The following is a 22,878-nucleotide window of genomic DNA, read 5'->3' on the forward strand; positions in this document are numbered from 1 at the left end:
CTACAGAGGCCCTGCTCTGTGGGCATCACCACTGAGCAAACTCTCCCTCCTGCGTGACAGGCCCTGGAAAGAAGAGCTCACGGGGTCTAAGCTGGGGGTTCTGCAGGACTCCCATTCTGCCCCGTTCCCACACTGCCCACCTCAGCACGCGCAAAGGGGTGCACTGCACCCAAGAAACAGAAGTCCGGACGCTCACTGCTACAGCACATCCACCACAGGGGACCGGGGACTGAGGAGAGGAGGCCCTGACAGCGAGACAGGAGGACTGGGAGGTCACGGGGGGGGGGGGGGGCAGAAAAGCAACTAGCGACAGCCACGCTGATCCTGGGCTACAGCCAGGGCCCGAGAGGCCCCTTTCAATCAACTTCCGCCATCCAGCTCTCTTCATTCCCACGCCTCCAAGAAGCCTTGACTGTTGGAGGCCACGGGGGTAATCTGGGGAAGCCCATGTGTACAGCTCACAAGCCACTTCCAGTAAAAACCCTGTTTGGATCTCTCTCTCTTTTTTATTTAAAAAAAAAAAATTTATTTATTTATTTTTAAAGATTTTATTTGACAGACAGAGATCACAAGTACATGGAGAGGCAGGCAGAGAGAGGAAGGGAAGCGGAGAGAGGAAGGGAAGCAGGCTCCCTGCCGAGCAGGGAGCCTGAGGCGGGGCTCCATCCCAGGACCCTGGGATCATGACCTGAACCAAATGCAGAGGCTTCAACCCACTGAGCCACCCAGGCGCCCCTTTTTTATTTATTTGACAGAGAGAGATCACAAGTAGGCAGAGAGGCAGGCGGTGGTGGGGCGGGGGGGTGGGTACGGTGGGGGGAAGCAGGCTCCCCATTGAGCAGAGATCCTGACACAGGGCTCCATCCCAGGACCCTGAGATCATGACCTGAGCCAAAGGCAGAGGCTTTAACCCACTGAGCCACCCAGGCACACCCCGGTTCTATCTCTTAATTGCTTGTACCATTAGTTCCTCAGCTGGACTGTAAGCCCCTCCAAGCGGGGGCGACCTCCACAGGGCCCAGAGCTCCCCCAACCCCAAGGACGTATTCTGTGAATACAGCCGGTGATATGTCTAGCTCAGGACTCATCTCTCCAAAACAACCAAGAAGAGAGGAAAAATCCTGTAGCAAAACTGACCCCTGAGAGCTATCCATCCCGGGCACCCAAGGGTTCTTCCTCAGGCTTGAGAGAGAAGCTGGTTCACAGAACTTTGTATCCCCAACTCACTAGGAAGTGGTGTTTCAGCAACAAGGCTGGAACCAGAGGACAGTACTGTCCTGTTTTTGAGACATTCAGCCTCACCCAGGCAGGCTACCGCATCACACAGTAAATAGCAAAGCTTCCGGGGGTGGGGGGTGTCCCCTGGAAGGGAACAGCTCTGGCAATGAGACGTGGCAGCCTTGCACCCAGGCTAGGGGAGAAGTCCAGGCCGCTGGTTCCCTCTGTGCCAATCACTCACAGGAAGGACACCTGCAGATCAGTGAACAGGAGGTCGTTCAGGTTCAGGCCTCCAAGCCTGTTCCACAGCTGGTCCAGAGGCACAGGAAGTCTTCGGCTGAGCGAGTCAGCAGGAAGTCAGGCACCCCAGGGACCCAGCGTGTGGACCCACAGCTCCCGCTCCAGACCTTCCAAGATCTCTTTGGCAGGAAGATCGCTGTCCGTAAGTTCAGACTGATAAATATTTACTGAGCCCGTGCTGCCTGCCAGGCTCTAAGCTAGGAGCTGGGGACACTGGGACCAGGTGGGACAGGCAGATTATTTCAATACAGAGTGGCAGGCACAGTGGTGGAGATACTGTGAATGCTGGAAGGAGGGACATCTGGAGGGGGAGGAGGGCTTGTCAGGAGAAGGCGACGCGTGGTGAGGAAAGAACAGGAAGAGTTCGTCTGGGAAAAAGTAGGAGCCGAAGTGTGGACAGCAGACCCAAATTCTAAAGCATTCAGAAGGACGCGTCACGCGTCCTAAAGGCCAAGGCAGGGGAGGTGGGGTCGTGGGGCCCAAGGGCAGCAGCAGGATGATGGCGAGCTTCGCCGGCCACACTCCAGGTTTCAGCAGGCGGTGCGAGCCACTGATGACTTTTAAGCAGAGGTGACAAAAGGTCAGCCCTGCGTTTCAGATACCTTTCTCTGACATTGAGTGGAGGAAGGCGATCAGAGACAGAGGGACCCGCATGAAGCCGTGCCAGAAGCCCAGGCAAGCGTTGGAAGGACCTCCTCTGGGACGGTCTTCGTCACGGGAGGAGGACACTGTGCCAGCAAATCGACTGCCCGGGGAGGGCAGCGAACCTGGAGGCCGGGAGGCGCACCTGCGTCAGGCCGGGAGGACGGCGCCCACCTGGCCGGTGCCTGGGCCTCCTGGCCGCTCACCTCCAGCTGGTTACGCAGCTGTGTTTGGAGTCTGACTGGGGAGCTCGTCCCCAACCACAGAGAGGGTGCCCAACCGTACTCAACACGGCTCAGCAGGTTGGGGCAGAGCTCTAGCCAAGACCAAACAAACGAAATTACACACCCCTGGGCGAGAAGTGGAAGTCTGGCTCAGAGCCAACCCAAATCAGCAACTGCTCCCAAGCGCTGAGCTCACCGGCCCCCCGCCTTCGCCCTGTGCTCCCAGTTCCCCGAGGGCTTCCCAGCCCAACAACAGCACCCTCTCGGGGGGATCACCGTTCTGTACCCCCATCCTCAGAGCCACACCCCCCTCTCACTTTTGGTTTAAAGCCCCCAAAAGAGGACCTCCCAGGCCAACAGAAGTAGAGAGAGTCCAACTGCGACGCACAGACGACACCCATCCGGGCACCGACCACGGCCTACCGTGTGCTTCTCCTTCAGATCCATGGGCCCAGAGCACTGCAGGCATGCCCAGGTGAAGGCGGTCACCCCCAAAAGGAAGGCTCCTCCCCAGCATGGACAAGGCCCCGTGACTCTGTCACAGCTGCAGCATCTGGACAGAAAGAAAGGAGAGACCCCGTCAGCCCAGGTTGCTGAGAAACACGACAATGCTGCCTACACAGCAGAGCAGCACATGGTGAAGACTGGAGCCTGGGGCACTGGAGCCCCCCAGACCTGTTCTGGCAGCACAGCTTCTGCAGGCGCTCAGCTTCGGGCAGATTAGAGGCACCCAGCTGGCTCAGCAGTAAGTTCGAGCCCTGAGCTAGGTGTGTCAAGATTACTTAAATAAATGAAAATGTAAAAAAAAAAAAAAAAAAAAAAGGTAAAGATTAGGAAAACGATTAATTAATTAATTTTAAAAATAAACAAAGGTCAGCATCAAGGTAAACTGGGACACGCACACACACGTCCACACACGCACACACACAGGCCCACGGGCCTTAAAGCGGAGCCTCCCGCATGCTTTGCTGACAGGGCAGCGCTCTAGGGGCACTTGGGCGGATGGCTGAACCAATGTGACAACAATCTGGAAAGTGAAGACTAGCCCTACCTCCCCATACACCCCCTGACCCTCCCCCACCCACCCGGGCAATAGACACGCTTTAAGAATTTCAGGCCATGGGGTGCCTGGGTGGCTCAGTGGGTTAAGCCTCTGCCTTCGGCTCAGGTCACGATCTCAGGGTTCTGGGATCGAGCCCTGCATCCTGCATCGGGCTCTCTGCTCAGCGGGGAGCCTACTTCCCCCTCTCTCTCTGCCTGCCGCTCTGCCTACTTGTGATGTCTCTCTTTGTGTCAAATAAATAAATAAAATCTTTAAAAAAATAATAATAATTTCAGGCCAGGGAGGGTTTGGGTAGAATGCCCTCAAGTAATCTGGTTTGGGGGCCAGGGACTGCCTGGGGAGAAGGCGCTAACCTGCGGCCGGGGGCGGTGCTTTCTGGGGCCTGCAGCAAAGCCTTGGAAAGTGGAGCTGGTCAGAAGCCCAGAAGAACTGACCCATAAAAGAGCAGTCTAGGAACAAAAAAAAAAGCTGTGTCCAGAGACCCCAGCTAGGACGCCAAGGCTCCGCGGCCACCGATCCCACTCCAAAACCCCACGTCATTCCTTGCAAGGCAGCCCCAGCGCTGCCCTCATGGGCTGGCGCTTCCACATCTCTCCCGACCCCCGAGGTCCGCAGCCAGGGCTTTCGGAGCGGAGTGAGCTAGCCCAGGGGGCCAGACACAGACAGCGACACTGTAAGCAGCCTCCCAACGCTGTGACATTTGGTCTCTGGCAGCCGACTGAAACGTGATCCTGAGAGGACAATCCACGGCTCCCCAAGGCCACTCTGACTCACGGGGCCCAGGCCCTGTTTACCAGCTCAGCTCAAGGTCCCCGAGCACCCCCTCCCACCAGGGGCTAGATGAGGTAGTGGCCACACAGGGCAAGGCACCAGAAGCCAGATGGGGATGGCGCTTGGCTCCTTCTCCCAACACAACAGGAGTGAAATAACTCTGCGGCCAGCTGGAACCACAGCGTTCAGAGAGGGCAGCCAGGAGCAGGACATTTCTCTAAGAGGCTCTGTTTTCCCATCACTCCATACGTGGGATTCTGGGAAAGAGCGGTCCTCAACTGTCTGATCTGAAACCAGCAGCTAGACCCTTTTAAAGGGCCAGTTCTATACCCTGGTCCGTTGTGAGATGAAGCGTAGGGTTCAAATTCAAATACCCCTGGTTCAAATCCTGGCTCCAGCATGTATCAGATGCCCATGACCTTGGCAAATTACTTGTCTCCCTGGGCCTCGGTGTCCTCGTTCAGAGAATGATGCTTATTTCACAAAGAAGCAACAAGAATAACATAAAATATTATTAGCAGACGATCTAGTATAGTATTTAGCATATAGTAAGTCTTACTAAATACTTGCCATTACTATCACCAGGAAACAAGAAATATGAACAAAGTGCCACCTGCTCAAGGGGTGCCTGGGTGACTCAGTGGGTTAAAGCCTCTGCCTTCGGCTCAGGTCATGATCCCAGGGTCCTGGGATCGAGCCCCACATTGGGCTCTCTGCTCAGCAGGGAGCCTGCTTCCTCCTCTCTCTCTGCCTGCCTCTCCCCCTACTTGTGATCTCTGCCTGTCAAATAAATAAATAATATCTTAAAAAAAAAAAAAAAGAATAAAGACTCAAAGTAAGGAGAAAAGGGGTGCCTGGCTGGTTTAACAGGCAGAGAATGGGACTCTTGATCTTGGGGTCATGAGTTCAAGCCCCACGCTAGGCCTGGAGCTTACTTTAAAAAAAAAAAAAAAAAGTAAGGAGAAGAAAAAATAAATGAAAGGTATAGAGATTGCAAAGAAATACGTAAAACAGAATTTATTTGCAGAAGACTAGCTCATATGGGAAAAATTCTAAGAGATAAAATAAGTAAGTATGCAACGTTACAAGTTACAAGGTCAAAATACAAAATTCCTGTATGCTATGATGAAATACAGCAAATATTTAGGAAAGGCTTTTAAAAACAAATATGTAAGGCCTGTACACTGTTGAGAGAAATTCAAGACCTAAATAAATGGAGAGATATGCCATGTTCATGGGTTGGAAGACTCAATATTAATATTAACATTTAATGTTTAAATAATTAAGTTAAATGCTAACATATATGTTTTATATATATATATATATTATTTTTTTTTTAGATTTTATTTATTTATTTGACAGAGATCACAAGCAGGCAGAGAGGCAGGTAGAGAGAGAGGAGGAAGCAGGCTCCCTGCTAAGCAGAGAGCCTGATGTGGGGCTCGATCCCAGGACCCTGGGATCATGACCTGAGCCGAAGGCAGAGGCTTTAACCCACTGAGCCACCCAGGTGCCCCTAACATTTATATTAATATATTGATCCCATAACCCTGAGATCATGACCTGAACCGAAATCAAGAGTCAGATACTTAACCCACTGAGCTACCCAAGTGCCCCCAGTATCCGTACACACCCATCAGAATGACTACAATGGAAAAGACTGACCATATTTCCTGTTGGTGAGGACAGGAGCTCAGAAACTGGTGGGAACATCACGGGTGCACCCACTCTGGAAGACATTTTGGCAGGTTCTCTTAAAGCGGAACATCCACTCACTAGATCCCCTAGCAATGAAAACATACTTCCTCAAAAAGAACTGTATACAAATGTTCATAGCATCTTTATTCAAAAACAGCCCCAAGCTGGAAAGGATCCAAGCGTCCATTCACACGTGAATGAACCAGGGTATACCCATACAATGGAATTCTGCCCAGCAACCAGACGGAATGAGGTACTGAAACACATGACAATGTGGTTGAATCTCGAAAACATTTGGTGAGTGAAAGGAGCACAGAAGTGCACACGGCATAAAACTTAGAACAGGCAAAATTAATCCATAGTGACAATAAGCAGAGGAGGGGTTACCTGGGGTCACCAGGAGGGAAAGGCTGCCAAGGGCACAGGAGTCTTTTGTTCAAAACCTTGACTGGGGGTGCTGGTTACAAGGGTGCATACATTTGTCAAAACTCTTTGAACTGTATCCTTAAGTCGGTGCATTTTATCCTGTGGAAATAATACCTCGGGGAGCCCGATGCGGGGCTCAATCCCAGGACCCAGAGATCATGACCTGAGCCAAAGGCAGATGCTTAACCATCTGAGCCACCCAGGTGCCCTTAAATAATTAAAATGTTAAAAAGAAGAAAAAGAAGGAGCAGCAGCAGCCACGGCCAAGGCCCACAGAGTGCACTTAGCAAAGCTTCAGAGGGAGAAGAGGGAGAACCACCCAAACCAAGAACTAGAAATCTCAACAAAGGCACCAAGGAAGAAAAGCATGGAGACTTTTTGAAAGATGGTTTTCTGGGACGCCTGGGTGGCTCCATTGGTTAAGTGTCTGACGTTTGATCTCGGCTTAGATCTTGATCTCAGCGTCGTGAGTTCAAGCCCCACCCCCCAAAAAAGATGGTGATCTAATATGTTAGAGCAGCGTTAAGTCAGAGAGAAGAAATGAAGCGACACTGAGCGGGGAGTCAGGGACCAAAATGCACAGATGAATGAAGGCCAAAACAAAGTGACCCTGGGGAGTCCCTGGAGGTTCCTGAGCGGGTCCCAGTATTTTAAGAGGGTAGAGAATGGATCGGGGGAAAGGAAAGAAATTACAAGCAGAAAAAGTAGAAGAAAATTATAGTAATCTTTTTGCCATGACGAGTCTCCAGACAGAGGCAGCATAGTAGCCATGGAAACAAAGGGATGGATGCTTCCTGCTCCAAATTGAGAACCAACATCAGAAAGAGCTAAGAGGGTGCCCAAGGTTCAGGTTGAGGGTGAGCTGAGGAGTTCGTTGCCCTTCCAATTCCTTCTAACACCATATTCATGAGCTGTGCTTTCTACCAAAAACACAATGGGGTGGATGGTACTCAGTTGAGTTGCTGTGCCCAAAGGGAACTATCTGATGGACTGATGTTCAGCTGGAGGGAGGTTTTTTTGTTTTTTTGTTTTTTTTTTTTAAGATTTTATTTATTTATTTGACAGAGAGAAATCACAAGTAGATGGAGAGGCAGGCAGAGAGAGAGAAGCAGGCTTCCTGCTGAGCAGAGAGCCCGATGCGGGCCTCGATCCCAGGACCCTGAGATCATGACCTGAGCCGAAGGCAGCGGCTTAACCCACTGAGCCACCCAGGCGCCCTGGAGGGAGATTTTTAATAACAAGCTTCAGGGTTCCATCCTTGGTGGGTTCTAATCAATATTTTTATCAATGACTTACACCAGGGGGGCAAACCGGGATTCAACATGAGTTTACATGATTAGAGTTGTATAAAAAACAAAAATGGAACAGGCTGCCCTGAGGGGCAATGAGCTCCCCGGCACTGCACGGATCCAAGCAGAGGCTGGGAAATTATGGAGATAATACATTAGGTAGCAAATAAGAGATAACCTTTACCTGTGTCTTAACCCTGAGAGACAAGGAGATCAGGAAATCCAGCAGCTACTACACATGAAAAGATGCTCAGTCCAGGGGCGCCTGGGTGGCTCAGTGGGTTAAGCCTCTGCCTTCGGCTCAGGTCATGATCCCAGGGTCCTGGGATCGAGCCCTGCATGGGGCTCTCTGCTCAGCAGGGAGCCTGCTTCCCTTCCTCTCTCTCTGCCTGCCTCTCTGCCTACTTGTGATCTCTCTTTGTCAAATAAATAAATAAAAATCTTAAAAAAAAAAAAAAAAAAGGAGAATAGATGCTCAGTCCCACTTAGAACAGACTACCCCAAGAGAAGAAAGTTTGGAAGTTCTTCACCACCCGACTTCAAGGTTTATAAAACTACAGTCATTAAGGCAATGTGGTATTGACCCCGTAATAGAAAATCCAAAAATAGATTTAGATATACGTGGCCAATTGATTTTTGAGAAGGCTGCAAAGGGTTCGGTGGAAAAAAGGTAGTCTTTTCAACAGACTGCACCGGAAAAATCAAACCATCAGATTAAAAAAAAGAAGAACTTGGAGACACAGCTTGCACTCTATACAAAAATTAACTAAAAATGGATCCTACACCTAAATGTAAGACTGTAAGAAAAGATAGGAGACAAACTCGGTGACTTTGGTTTAGATCTCTTTAATACCAAAAGCACAAGCCACAAAAGAAAAAAATTATTAGGTTGGAACTGAGTAGCTGAGGACAAGAGCAGGCGGGGAGAAATTGGACTGTATCTATTCTTGTACCTTTTGATTTTCAAAGCATGTGAATGTATCAAATGGATCTTTAGAAAGTTAGCAACCTGTCACTTCTGGATATATGTCCAAATGAAGTGAAAACAGGGACTCCAATACCCATGCAGACACTTACGTTCATAGCTGCATTATTCACAATCGCCAAGAGAATTGGCGAGACACTTCGGGGCAAGCCAAGTGTCCATCCAGAGACAAATCGATGAATAAAATGTGATTCACACATACAAAGGAATATTACTCAGCCTTAAAAAGGAAGACTATGCCGCTATTTGCTACGACACGGATAAACCTTAATGACCTTACACTAAGGACAGACATTGTAGGATTCCCCTTATTTGAGGTTTCTGGAGTGAGCAAACTCATACAGGCAGCAAGTAGAATGGTGGCTGCGGGGACCTGGGGGCAGGAGGGGGAATGAGGATGTAGTGCTAATGGGGACAGCGTTTCAGTCTGCGCAGACGCAAGAGTTCTGGAGCTAGACTTGTATGGATGACTGCACAACAGTGTTAATGGACTAAATTGGTTAAAACGGTCAATTTTTTGTTATGTGTATTTTACTACAATAACAAAAAATCACTAACTTCTGATTCTGATTTAGCCGTTAGCTTTGGCTTACCTGACCGGACGATATTCTCCCCTTTAAGGATATCGATGCTCTTTTTTTTTTTTTTTAAAGATTTTATTTATTTATTTGACAGACAGAGATCACAAGTAGGCAGAGAAGCAGGCAGATAGAGAGGAAGGGAAGCCAGCCCCCTGCCGAGCAGAGAGCCCGATGTGGGACTCGATCCCAGGACCCTGAGATCATGACCTGAGCTGAAGGCAGCGGCTTAACCCACTGAGCCACCCAGGCGCCCCTATCGATGCTCTTTTAAACACACCTTTGATTTTCTCTCCAGTGTATATCTTTTCCCAGCATCTCCCACTATTTTCTGTTCACCTCCCTACTAAGGAATATTGCTGTCATGCACCTCCTTCTCAAAAGGATCCTGAAATTAAGAAAACTGGGTTCATATAATTATGCTGAGATTTCTGGTTTCCCAAAGGCTGCCTGAAGCCCTGAAAAGGTCTCCTTTCCTTGGGCACCCCCGGCTCCCCCACCACTCGGGTCTCTGGGGCTAGGGAAACACAAAGCAATCAGCGTCTGATGGGCTCAGCTTGAGGCCGGCAGAGCCGGCCCTTACCCTACTTGCTGTGCCACGTGACCAGCACTGTTTACTACTGTCTCAGCAGCCACAGGCAAAGCTTATCATTACACAAACCCCTGATCCCCAAACCACACATTCCTGCTGGCGGGTCAGTTCCGGAAGATAAACATTCCTGCTACAGCTTTGGCCTACCCTTTAGTTCACCTGTGCTACCAAGAAACAAATCCAGGCTTGGAAACCAGGGTTTGAACAGTAGTTTTAAAGGAGGCTAGCTTCTAGGTAAAGAAAGACACTCTCAAGGAAACACCACTGACACAATAACAAGATAAAAAATACTGACACACATTTACCAGTGGAGAAGTGCCAACCATGACCTGGAACCTTCTCATTTGGACACCAGCAATGGATTTCGAGGCTGTGTCTTTCCAGCTCGGACTGGTTGTAAGAGCTCATCCTCCACTCACCAGGTAAGGTTCAAGAAAGCCTCCCATGTAGGTAGTATTTACATTAGCGCCCTCCCCTTCCCTATAGAAATTGTTTCCCAGGCCCAACATTAGGGAAGGAGCAGTGGGGAAGAACCAAAGGATCGTGACCTTCACTTCTCATTAGTTCGGCAGGAGTTAAGCTTTCCAAAAGGCTGATTCTCAACACTTGGAGCTGGCACTCCCTAGCAACTCCTCAAAATAGAAATGTGAAGGGCTTTCTGTTTTCTTCCATCTCACCGCCCAGCCCTGGCTCTCCGGGTCTAATCTTCTGATGTCGGGTCACCACAAAAACAAGGGGCAGGGTAGGGGATGGGGAAGTTCAAGGGCAGTTAACTCTCAATTATTTGGCAGCTGATTATCAAGGGGATGATTTGTACTTCGCCTCCCTAGTGAAGGAACTGCTCCTTGGTATCCACCAGTTTCTCTATTTGAAGTTGTAACAAAAAGAACCAGTGAACAAGGAAGTTAAAGCTAACACACCAGCTAAAATAAGACTTCAGAGAATTTGTGGATTTTATTTGAACATGCTGCCCCTGTTCCAGGGTTAATAATAGGCTACATTCTGATGTGTTCTGATTTGTAGAGTGATTTGCAAACTTTTTTATTCCAAGGACCATTTTTATTGGATTCTAGATGATGAACTTATACCTGTGTCATTGCATTTTTTTAAAAATTGTAAACTACCTCTTAGAATAGACCTCTTAGAATACTAAGGTCAGCCCTTCTTTTGCCAAGATTACCATAAAGACACACCAGAATGGTATTTCTTCTTCCTTCCGTGGTTCTCAAGCTCTTTCTGCCTCCACACTCTTATTATACAAAACCCACCCCCATTAATAACACTACAACATTACAATTGTTCCCCCCCCAAAATGGAGGACTCCCTGCCTTTCTGCCCTCTCAAATGAGAATCATTGAAATCATTTCACCCCCAAATATATAGAAAGACCACAATAAATATTAATACAAGAAACCAGCCAGGGAACTACATGCTGGTTACTTACATATAAGGAATGCAAAAACCTAGTAAGTGCTAGCCCCCCGTGCTATATATATACACCTAGAGACAGAGAGCCTCCACATCCTAGCTCTAATGCAAGAGATCACTCTACAAGAAGCTCAGAGAAGTTAAGGAACTTGACTTCTCAGTCATACCTAGAAAACAACTGATCCGATCGGTGGACAAAGAACTTGTGAATCTGGACTTCAGAGTTCCAGTCCTGGCTCCAGGTGACCCTGGCCCTACCCACTTTGCCTCTCCCGAAGGTTATTCTCCGCCTTCGTGAAATAAAAACGTGAAAACTCCTCCCTCCCCACTTCCACCAGTCCCAGAAGCCCCAGGGGATGACTGAAGCATGTGGCTAAAGCTGTGTGTGTTGGACAAAGCATGAGAAAATGCTGATCTCCTCTGATGCAAAAATCACAGACTTGCAGGAAAACTAGATTCCGTACAAAGCTCCCTCCTTTTTTCCCCTAGAGCCACACAAAAACTCGGAAGAGAGGGTGGGATGTAGCAGCACGTGACCAAACCGACGAACACGCCGAAGGGCAGCCCGTGGTTCCACACCAATGAAAGGAGGGCAGGGTTTCCCTGGCATCTGGCCCCGGGCAGCCGGCAGGGGCTCGCACCGCGCCACGCGAGGGGCTGCCAGACCGGACTTTAGGGGTGTGCGGCAGGGGAAGGACGGCACAGCGCACATCAGTCGGTTTGCAGGATGACAAGTATGTTCCTACAGTTGCTTCTAAGGAGTCTTTAAACGTTTGTGGAAATGCGGAAGGAAAAAAAAAAAAAAAAAAAAGGCACGGAGCGTTCCGACTGCTCCTTCGCCGCTCAGGTTGAAGGCCCTTGGGCTCCATCCGCCTGGACAGGGTCAGCACGAGGGCCCGGGCAGCAGCTGAGCTCGCAAGGGGCACAACGGTCTGAACTGGGGCGGGGGGTGCGGGACCCCAGAGGCCCGTAAGTATGCTGGGCGTCGGCGCTGGAAGCCCCCGAACCAGGGCCCAGACACCACAACCTTGGGATAGGGATTCATTGTTGGCAGGAGGCTTCGATCTGACGTGGGACCCCCAAGGGGCCAAGCCGGGCCCCAAGGGCAGGTGTGAGCACCTGGGGAAAGGAAACGGCCAGGAGCTGGAGGCAAGAGCCCGTCCCTTGACTCCCCTTTCGAAGAGATCCCCCGGGGCCATTTCTTGGGTGCAGACCCCAGACTCCTCTCTCCTTGGCCAAGCATCCGGAGGGCGTGGGAGGCCGAGCCCCATGCCCCCTTGCTTCCCTGCTCCCCTTGCTTCGGGCCACGGGCCTTCTCGTACTTACCGGGGCCCGGGGGGCTGTCTTCCTCTCCCGCGTCCTCTTCCCTCCCTGCCCCCTCCTCACTTCGCGTCCCCTCCTCCAGGGGCCGCGGCCATGTCCTTTGCTGGCAACTCTAAGGGGGCTTGCCTCCCTTCTCTGACAACCAAGACGCCGTAAGCAGGCTAAAGTTCTGGACGCCGATTGGTGGGAATCCGAGACGGGTGGAGAGTCCTGGATTCTTATTGGCTGTAGGGCGCGCTAGGCTGTAGCTGAAACAGTCCCTCTGGGAGCCTGGCGGAATTAAAGGCCGAGTGAGAAGGGCGGGAGAGTAGGGACCCACTGTCCCTCCATGAGTGTGTTACTCTGACGCTTTCAGGTGCAGAGGTCCTGACGAGAGGCGAAGGCAACGGCTTCCACCTCAATTACTTTTCCTACATATATACTAAAAAGATAGAACCGCGCCCAAGCCGCCTTTTTTCTTTTAAAATCAGCCCTTTTGGGACGCCTGGGTGGCTCAGTTGGTTGGACGACTGCCTTCGGCTCAGGTCATGATCCCGGAGTCCTGGAATCGAGTCCCGCATCGGGCTCCCAGCTCCACGGGGAGTCTGCTTCTCCCTCTGACCTTCTCCTCGCTCATGCTCTCTCTCACTGTCTCTCTCTCAAATAAATAAATAAAATCTTTAAAAAAATAAAAAAATAAAATCAGCCCTTTTGTAGAACGCCAGTATCTCCCACTTCTTCTAAGCGCCCCTCTTGTTGCTGTGAGCAAACGGCTAGGGACACCTAGCTTAGAGACCTCGGAGAGCGTCCCTCGGGGACTAATACTGCAGCCAAACCAAAGCTGGAGAACCTAAGGCAATACTTCAGTTTTCCCTTCAGCTCAGCTGTACTCTAAAGGGAAAAACAAGTTTAAAAAAAAATTTTTTTTTCTAGATAATTAGAGAAATCACTTGGGAGAGTTCTCTTGGGAAAACAAAACAAGCCTGTGTCAGTATTTACTTCAGTTTTCCCAGAGATGGAAATCTGGAGACTTGGTTTTTTGCGTCTTGTTTTTCAATCTGTTTATAAAATGGGAAGGGGGTCATGGCTGGCCCTGGGAAGGAAGAGTCCCTATCCCCTATTAATGTATTTGATTATGTCATTAAAATCTCTCTTTTCAGCTGAACAGGAAGCTATTTTGGTATCTAATCTTGTATGTTTCAACAGTTGTAGGGGTGCTTAGAACAGTGATAGAATCATGTCACCTTTCCACATGCAAAAATCTGCAGTTTATCTTTGCAAATGGGTGTATCTCTTTACAGGGAGATCTCTGAGAGCTCTCTACCGGACATTCAAAGTCCCTCATTAAAAAAAAAAAAAAAAAAAAAAAAAGTCCCTCATAAATCAACTCAGACATATGTTTCCAGGCTATTTCCCCACAGGCTAAGCTATTCCTGTAGCCACATAAATTGACCATCTCCTAAATGCTCTAATCTGTGCATCTGGGGCCCTCCACCTCTGCACTTTTGCCCAAGAGGTTCCTACCCTTTGAAGATTCCTAACTACCAATAAAACCAACCTTCAAATACATGGCCATGCTGAAAATTCACCTCCAATGCTCTCTGCCCCAAAGCCTTCCCTGGCTTTCAGTCATTGAAATTCTCTCTCTGCAGTGCTATGTCTCTTTGTGTCTCCATTGCCACCTTCACAAAAGTAATGCTTTGTATAGTATTATTTTTTAAGACCTGAAACACCCTAAAGGCAGCTGACTTATCCTGGCAGACCCCACAGCACCTCACTCCGAGCCTGTACCAGGTAAATGTTGCTGGATTGAACTGGCCAATTGCCTGTGCCATGTGTCTTTCACCTTCATCCCCGACGGTTTCCATGGCTACAATGGAAGGTAAACAAATGTACATAGTCATCCTGCCCGGCTCCACCTTGTACCCCAGCCGCCTCTGGCCACACTCGTTCTCTGCTCCACTGGGTTTTAGGACGATGACTCAACAAACTTAAACTCTGTGCCTACCAGTTTCAGAGGCTGTGCTACGGTCCTCCACCCTCTGACCATCCCCTCTGTCCATACCCCTGGCCATAAAACGTTGCCGAGGAAGTAAATCCAATCAAGTCAAGACAAGCCAGTGCACCTAGTCTGAGTGCACTCTGGCAAGACTTTCTGCAGCTCTGAGGTCCCTGTGGCCATGTCTTGATGGCTGTCTAGCAAATCCTTTATTTTTCTGGAGCCTCTTCTGTCTCCGTACGAAAATAACCTTGAGGCAAGGGGCGCCTTGGTTCAGTCGGTTAAGTAGTCAACTCTTGATTTCAGCTCAGATCATGATCTCAGGATCGTGGGATCGATCCTTGCTTTGGGCTCTGCGCCCACCGTGGAGCTGGCCTGAGATTCTCTTTCTCCCTCACCGTCTGCCCCTCCCCCTCTCTCAAATAAATAAATAAATCTTTAAAAAAATAATAAGCTCAATGCAGAAACCAAGGCCTTCCAGTGAAGATTTCTCACCTTCTTCTATTTCTTCCTTAACATTCCTCCAAAAAACACAGACCCCCTCTTCCTTTCCCCATGTATAGACTCAGTCCCTCCCACCCCCCTCAGCCTCACATACTATCTCCCATCCCCAGGCCTCGGCATATCCTGCTCGCTGGGCCTGAAATGCCTCTCCCCTCCTTTCTTCCTGGCTAACTCTCTATCACCCTTGATGATGGTCCTCTCTGTTTGCTCCTCATTCCCTCAGATAACTGTATCACTTCCCTTACCACATCGTTTTTTGTCTTTGACAGGAAAATAGTAATAATAATTCATTATTATATATATAATATATATGTTACATATATATCCATACGTGTATATGAATTATACACATGTAATTCATATGTGTATGTAAAATATATATATATGTATATATATACTTCAACTTAAGGGGCACCTGGGTAGTACAATATGTTAAGCATCTGACTTTTTTTTTTTTTAAGATTTTATTTATTTATTTGACAGAGATCACAAGTAGACAGAGAGGCAGGCAAAGAGAGAGAGAGGGAAGCAGGCTCCCTGCCGAGCAGAGAGCCCGATGGGGGACTCTATCCCAGGACCCTGAGATCATGACGAGCCAAAGGCAGAGGCTTAACCCACTGAGCCCCCCAGGTGCCCGAGCATCTGACCTTTGATTTTAGCTCAGGTCATGATCTTGGGGTCATGGCCTCAAGCCCCAAGTCAGGCTCTGGGCTCAGGAGAAAGTCTGTTTGAGATTCTCTCTCTCCCTCTGCCCCCCACCAAATAAATAAATAAATAAATATTTTTAAAAAATAAAAACGGGGTGCCTGGGTGGCTCAGTTAGTTGAGCTTTTGCCTTTGACTCAGGTCATGATCTCAGGGTCCTGGGATCGAGCCTCCTGTCAGGCTCCCCACTCAACGTGGAACCTCTTGTCTCTCTCCCTCTGCCGCCCGGCTTGTGCTCTCTCTCTCTCTCAAATAAATAACATCTTTTTAAAATAATTAATAAATATTCAAAAAATTAAAATTACAATAAAACTGGAATGCCTGGCTGGCGCAGTCAGGAGATCATGTCACTCTTGATCTCAGGGCTGTAAGTTTGAGCCCCACATTGGGTGTACAGATCACTTAAATAAATAAAAATCTTTTTAAAAAATTACAATAGGGGCGCCTGGGTGGCTCAGTGGGTTAAGCCTCTGCCTTCAGCTCAGGTCATGATCCCAGGGTCCTGGGATTGAGCCCCACATCAGGCTTTCTGCTCCACAGGGAGCCTGCTTCCCTTCCTCTCTCTACCTGCCTCTCTGTCTGCCTGTGATCTCTGTCTGTCAAATAAATAAATAAAATCTTTTAAAAAATTTTTAAAATTACAATAAAGAAGATCTATCATGCCATAAATACTAATAGTAATAGCAATAATGATCATGTGTGAATATCCACAGTCTCTTCTTTTCCTTTCACCTTCTAGGAAGGTTCTGTCTGTGCCTATTAGGTTCCCAGATCATCAGAATAATAGGAAAAAGGTAGGATTGAAGGGCCAAGTCTTGAATAATTTGGTTTACTTTGGATAGGAAGAGGAATTTCCAGCTGATGAGAGCAGATGGGTTTTGTTGTTGTTGTTGTTTTAAAAGATTTTATTTATTTGAGAGAGAGAGAGCACAAGAGGGGAGAAGGTCAGAGGGAGAAGCAGACTCCCCGCAGAGCTGGGAGCTGATGAGGGACTAGATCCTGGGACTCCAGGATCATGACCTGAGCTGAAGGCAATCATTTAACCCACACAGGCACCCCAAGAGGAAAGTTTCTTATAAATCATCTATGTAATTCCCCCTTTTGGCATCTTCCTCAAGAGATTGCAATGAGATTTGAAGTTGCTTTGCAGGGTGCCTGGGTGGCTCAGTGGGTTAAAGCCTCTGCTTTTGGCTCAGGTCATGATCTCAGGGTCCTGGGATCGAGCCCCACATCTGGCTCCCTGCTGAGCAGAGAGCCTGCTTCCTCCTCTCTCTTTGCCTGACTCTCTGCCTACTTGTGATGTCTGTCTGTCAAAGAAATAAATAAAGGGGCGCCTGGGTGGCTCAGTGGGTTAAGCCGCTGCCTTTGGCTCGGGTCATGATCTCAGAGTCCTGGGATCGAGTCCCGCATCGGGCTCTCTGCTCAGCAGGGAGCCTGTTTCCCTCTCTCTCTCTGCCCGCCTCTCCATCTACTTGTGATTTCTCTCTGTCAAATAAATAAATAAAATCTTTAAAAAAAAAAAAAAGTTCAGTTTAAAAAAAAAAAGAAAGAAATAAATAAAATCTTAAAAAAAAAAAGTTGCTTTGCAATTATTTTTAGATGCCAACTAATATTTCTTCGCATGTGATTCTGTATAGAGACTGGACATATCTGTCACTAGGCTTCATATAGTTAATAGCATTATCTATTTGCTTGTCATTTCTCTTCCTGTGAGTCCCTCAAGTCCAAGGACTGCGTCTTATTCATCTTTGTGTCACCTCAAGTCCAAGGACTGCGTCTTATTCATCTTTGTGTCACCTCAAGTCCAAGGACTGCGTCTTATTCATCTTTGTGTCACTATTGATTAACGAAGATCCTGGTACACCGCAGATGTCTGGTAAATATTTGTGGAATAACTGAGCTGCTGTTCAATTATCCTTTCTTCTAGCACCTTCATTTGCCTCCTTTCTATTGGCTCCTTTTCCCCCCCAGCTGTATAAACACTCATAGTTCTCTCCTTAAAACAAAAGGGGAGGGGCAGGCGAGGGAAAAGAGAAGGAGAAGGGGAGCCCTTCCACACCGAATGGTCTGGTCCCTGTGACACTCCTCTGCTATTTAGCTATTGAATCTGCCAGCAAGAAGCTGCTTCTCCTTCTCCAGTGTGATGTCTCTCCTATACTCACCAGCGTGGTAACACCTAGTGACTTCACCGGAGCTGTGACAGCCAACAGACAACCACTGCTACATGTTTTGTGACCCTGTGGACTATTTAAGAGATGCCGCTGAAAATTTCAATGTCATTTGTCACTTGTCAATGTCATTGAGAAACTTGCTTCAAAGGTTAAATCAGCCTGGAACAGGGACGCCTGGGTGGCTCAGTTGGCTAAGCAGCTGCCTTCAGCTCAGGTCATGATCCCAGCGTCCTGGGATCGAGTCCCACATCGGGCTCGTTGCTCAGCAGGGAGCCTGCTTCTCCCTCTGCCTCAGCCTGCCTCTCTGTCTGCCTGTGCTCGCTCTCTCTCCCTCTCTCTCTGACAAATAAATAAATAAAATCTTTAAAAAAAAAAAAATCAGCCTGGAACAAACCCCTTTGGAAACTGACCAATGACATCCTATTGTAAGTCGATAATATTTTAATGGACAAGACAAGGTGTTACACAGATAAAGAATTCCATCATCAGAAGCGTGCGAACCAGCATCACTAGTGGGCTCTGGGCATCTTGGGCGGCTGGGGCAGGCATTCCTCAAGAAGTAATATTTAGGCTGAAATCTGAAGGATGACTACAAGTTAGCTGGATGAGGGGAATGAAAACAGGCACCGCAGAGGGGGAGGAGGCATGTGACAGGAGACCAAGGAATTGAAGGGGATTCCTGCATGAGCTGATCAGAGAAGGGAGAGAGCAGAGTGCTGGGGACAAAGCAGGAGGCATGGCGGCGGGGGGGGGGGTGCATAATAGCTCCTGCGGGGTCTTCTGCAACACATCGCAGATGTTGAGATTTTATTCTGAGGGCACTGAAAAGCTCTTAGAAGGTTGTTTTGTTGTTGTAAGTAATCTCTACCCTCGATGTGGGGCTCAAACTCACGACCCCGAGGTCAAGATTTGCATACTCTACCCACTGAGCGAGTCAGGCATCTCTCTTGGAGGGTTTTAAACAATAGCGTACCATGGTCTGATTGGCACTTGTTAAAATACTCATTTTGGGGGCACTTGGGTGGCTTAGTCAGTTAAGCAGCTGCCTTCAGCTCAGGTCATGATCCCAGGGTCCTGGGATCAAGCCCTGCATGGGGCTCCCTGCTCAGCGGGAAGCCTGCTTCCCCCTCTCCCTCTGCTCCTGCTTGTGCTCCCTCTCTCGCTGTGTCTCTCTCTGTCTGATAAATAAAATCTTAAAAAAAAAAAAAAAGTAGGTGTACTGAAGGGATTATTAACAGGTAGACTAGGCAAAAAGTAGTGATTGATGGGACATAAGATCTGGGGAGAAAGAGGAGGGATGACTCCAAGGTCTCTCCACCCTGAACCTCATCCAGTGTCAGTTCTCATGCCAAGGTACTTCTGTTCAGCTCCAGAAGCCTCAAAATGGCCAATTTAGAGCAAATCACTGAAGAAACCATCCTCCAGAAAACATTCTTTTTTTTTTTTTTAAAGATTTTATTCATTTATTTGACAGACAGAGATCACAAGTAGGCAGAGAGGCTGGCAGAGAGAGAGGAGGAAGCAGGCTTCCCGCTGAGCAGAGAGCCTGAAGTGGGGCTCGATCCCAGGACTCTGGGATCATGACCTGAGCCGAAGGCAGAGGCTTTAACCCACTGAGCCACCCAGGTGCCCCTCCAGAAAACATTCTTGACTGTTTACAAGACTTCACAGTCTTCTAGATGCAGATCTGAGACATGAGTCAGAGAGCCTAAGGAACTCCGTGGGGCTGACACAGGTTTTGAAGACACTCCTCCCCCTGCACAGATCATCCCCCCTCCTGGTGCTGGCCTTTACACCCAACCATTTGTTTAAAGGCAGCAGGATGAGGGGCACCCGGGGGGCTCACTGGATTGAGTATCTGACTCTTGATTTTGCTCAGGTCTCTGTCTCAGGGTCCTGAGATTGAGCTCTGCATCAGGCTATGCACTCGGCACGGGGTCTACTTGTCCTCCCTCCCCCTCTTTCCCACCCCTCACTCTCTTTTTTTCCTCTCCTCTCAAAATTTTTATTTTTATTTTTTATTTTTTAAAAGATTTATTTATTTATTTGACAGATCACAAGTAGGCAGAGCAGCAGAAAGAGAGAGAGGAAGGGAAGCAGGCTCCCCGCTGAGCAGAGAGCCCGATGTGGGGCTCGATCCCAGGACCCTGAGATCATGACCTGAGCCGAAGGTAGAAGCTTTAACCCACTGAGCCACCCAGGTGCCCCTTTTAATAAAATCTTTCTTAAAGATTTTATTTATTTTATTTGACAGAGAGAGATCACAGTAGGCAGAGAGGCAGGCAGAGAGAGGGGAAGGGAAGCAGGCCCCTGCCGAGCAGAGAGCCCGATGCGGGACTCGATCCCAGGACCCCGAGATCATGACCTGAGCCGAAGGCAGCGGCCTAACCCACTGAGCCACCCAGGCGCCCAATAAAATCTTTTAAAAAAGATTTTATTTCCTTATTTGAGAGCACGCAAGCAGGAGCAGGGGGAGGGGCGGAGAGAGAGGGAGAAGCAGACTCCCTGCTGGGTAGGGAGCCCATCCCAAGGACCCTGGGATCACCACCCGAGCCGAAGACAACACTTAACCGTCTGAGCCATCCAGGGGCCCCTCAAATAGAATCTTAAAAAAAGAAAAAAGAAATAAAGGTGGCAGGATGAAATGGTGATCGTTGAAGATTCCCTGAGCTGAAGTTCCTTTAACTCAGACTGAACACTTCAATCAGAATTAGCATCCCTTGCCAGAAATCAATGTTGGGATCCACATCCTGCCAATGGTTAAATTTCTCTGTGGTGTCCAAGTTCGAGACAGACCTCCAGGCACTCCCAGGCTCTTGGAAAGGATGAACCAGAGCATCAGAGAACATGAGCACACAATTCACACAAGAAGAAACTGAACAGGGGCGCCTGGGTGGCTCAGTGGGTTAAGCCGCTGCCTTTGGCTCAGGTCACGATCTCAGGGTCCTGGGATCGAGTCCCACGTCAGGCTTTCTGCTCAGCGGGGAGCCTGTTCCCTCTCTCTCTCTCTCTGCCTGCCTCTCTGTCTACTGTGATCTCTCTCTGTCAAATAAATAAATTAAATCTTTAAAAAAAAAAAAAGAAGAAACTGAACATTAGGAAATAGTTTTTTGGAGAAAGGGTTGGAGCTCACTCATAAGCAAAGAACATTAAATTAAAACTGACACAGAGGTGCCGTTTCTCACCTATTCCATTAGCTACAATAATAAAATTTAATAATGCTAAGACTTGTGGTGAAATTTGTATGTTTATACAGTATTTTTATTGTAATGTATATTGTTACAATATCTTGCTAGTCAACCTGGCCATGAAATGATCAACTCTCTGTTTTAATTATCTCTTTCTTTTTTTTTTTTTTAAAGATTTTATTTGTTTATTTGACAGACAGAGATCACAAGTAGACAGAGAGGCAGGCAGAGAGAGAGAGGGAAGCAGGCTCCCTGCTGAGCAGAAAGCCCGATGCGGGACTCGATCCCAGGACCCTGAGATCATGACCTGAGCCAAAGGCAGCGGCTTAACCCACTGAGCCACCCAGGTGCCCTAATTATCTCTTTCTATGGTAATACAACCCAAAGCTGTGGGTAGGCGAGTACACCTTAAACTTACACAGTGTTAGGGTGCCTGGGTGGTTCAGTCAGTCAGGCATCTGCCGTTGGCTCAGGTCATGATCCCGGGGTCCTTAGCAGGGAGCCTGCTTCTCCCTCTCCTTCTGCTGCTCCCCCTGCTTATGCTCTCTCTCAAAAAAAAAAAAAATTTGTTTTAAATTTTATTTATTGGGACACCTGGGTGGCTCAGTCGGTTAAGCCACTGCTTTCAGCTCAGGTCATGATCCCAGGATCCTGGGATCAAGTCCTGCATCAGGCTCCTTGCTCCGCAGGAAGCCTGCTTCTCCCTCTGCCGTCTGCCTGCTTGTGCCCTCTCTCTCTCTCTGACAAGTAAATAAAATCTTAAAAATAAAAAAAATTAAAATTTTATTTATGTGACAGAGATCACAAGTAGGCAGAGAGGCAGGAACGGGGGTGGGGCGAAGCAGGCTCCCTGCTAAGCAGAGAGCCCCACATGGGGCTCAATCCCAGGATCCTGGGATCATGACCTGAGCCAAAGGCAGAGGTTTTAACCCACTGAGCGACCCTGGCGCCCCTCAACTTTTTTAAGGGAAAAAAATAGGATAACTATTGAATGGGTCATCTATACAGGGTCATGGTAGAACTTCGAGCAGACTATAAGATGTGGGGTCGCAGATTATGGCCAGATGGCATGAGCCTCAAAATGGAATTTTCATGAGGAAAAAAGAGGAATGGTCTGGAAGCAGGCACAAAAGCAGGGAAAACCGTGCTCTGTTTCTGAACCCCGAGATACTTGGGTTTGGAAGACATGCTCCCTCGGCTCAGAGGCTACAGGGGAAAGGGCCTCTTCATGGGAAATCTGCTCCTCAGGGCAAGGAACGAGATAGAAAGAGAGTCCTTTGAAGGTCCCAAGACGGATGGAGACTTTCCTCACCAAGAAACCAGAGCTTCCAACAGCACAGGGGTAAGGGTTGGAGGGGTGATAGCAGGGGAGGAAGAATCCATGAGGAAATGGCCCTAGGAGGGGACAGATGACAGGGCCAGGCATTTGGGATGCTGAGAACTGGAAATTGCAACTCGGTGAAATCACCTGAGCTGTCAATTCTTCTGTTTGTTTGCTTCTTTTATATTACTTTCAGTTTTGGGACGCCTGGGTGGCTCAGTTGGTTATATTACTTTCAGTTTTTTTTTTTTAATTTATTATTTATTTGACAGAGATCACAAGTAGGCAGAGAGGCAGGCAGAGAGAGAGGAAGGGAAGCAGGCTCGCTGCGGAGCAGAGAGCCCGATGCGGGGCTCGATCTCAGGACCCTGGGATCAAGACCTGAGCCGAAGGCAGAGGCTTTAACCCACTGAGCCACCCAGGCCCCCCTCAGTTTTTTTTTTTAAAGTAGGCTCCATGCCCAACACGAGACTT

Source organism: Neovison vison, chromosome 5 (genome assembly GCF_020171115.1).
Source record: "Neovison vison isolate M4711 chromosome 5, ASM_NN_V1, whole genome shotgun sequence".
Lineage (NCBI taxonomy): Eukaryota > Metazoa > Chordata > Mammalia > Carnivora > Mustelidae > Neogale > Neogale vison.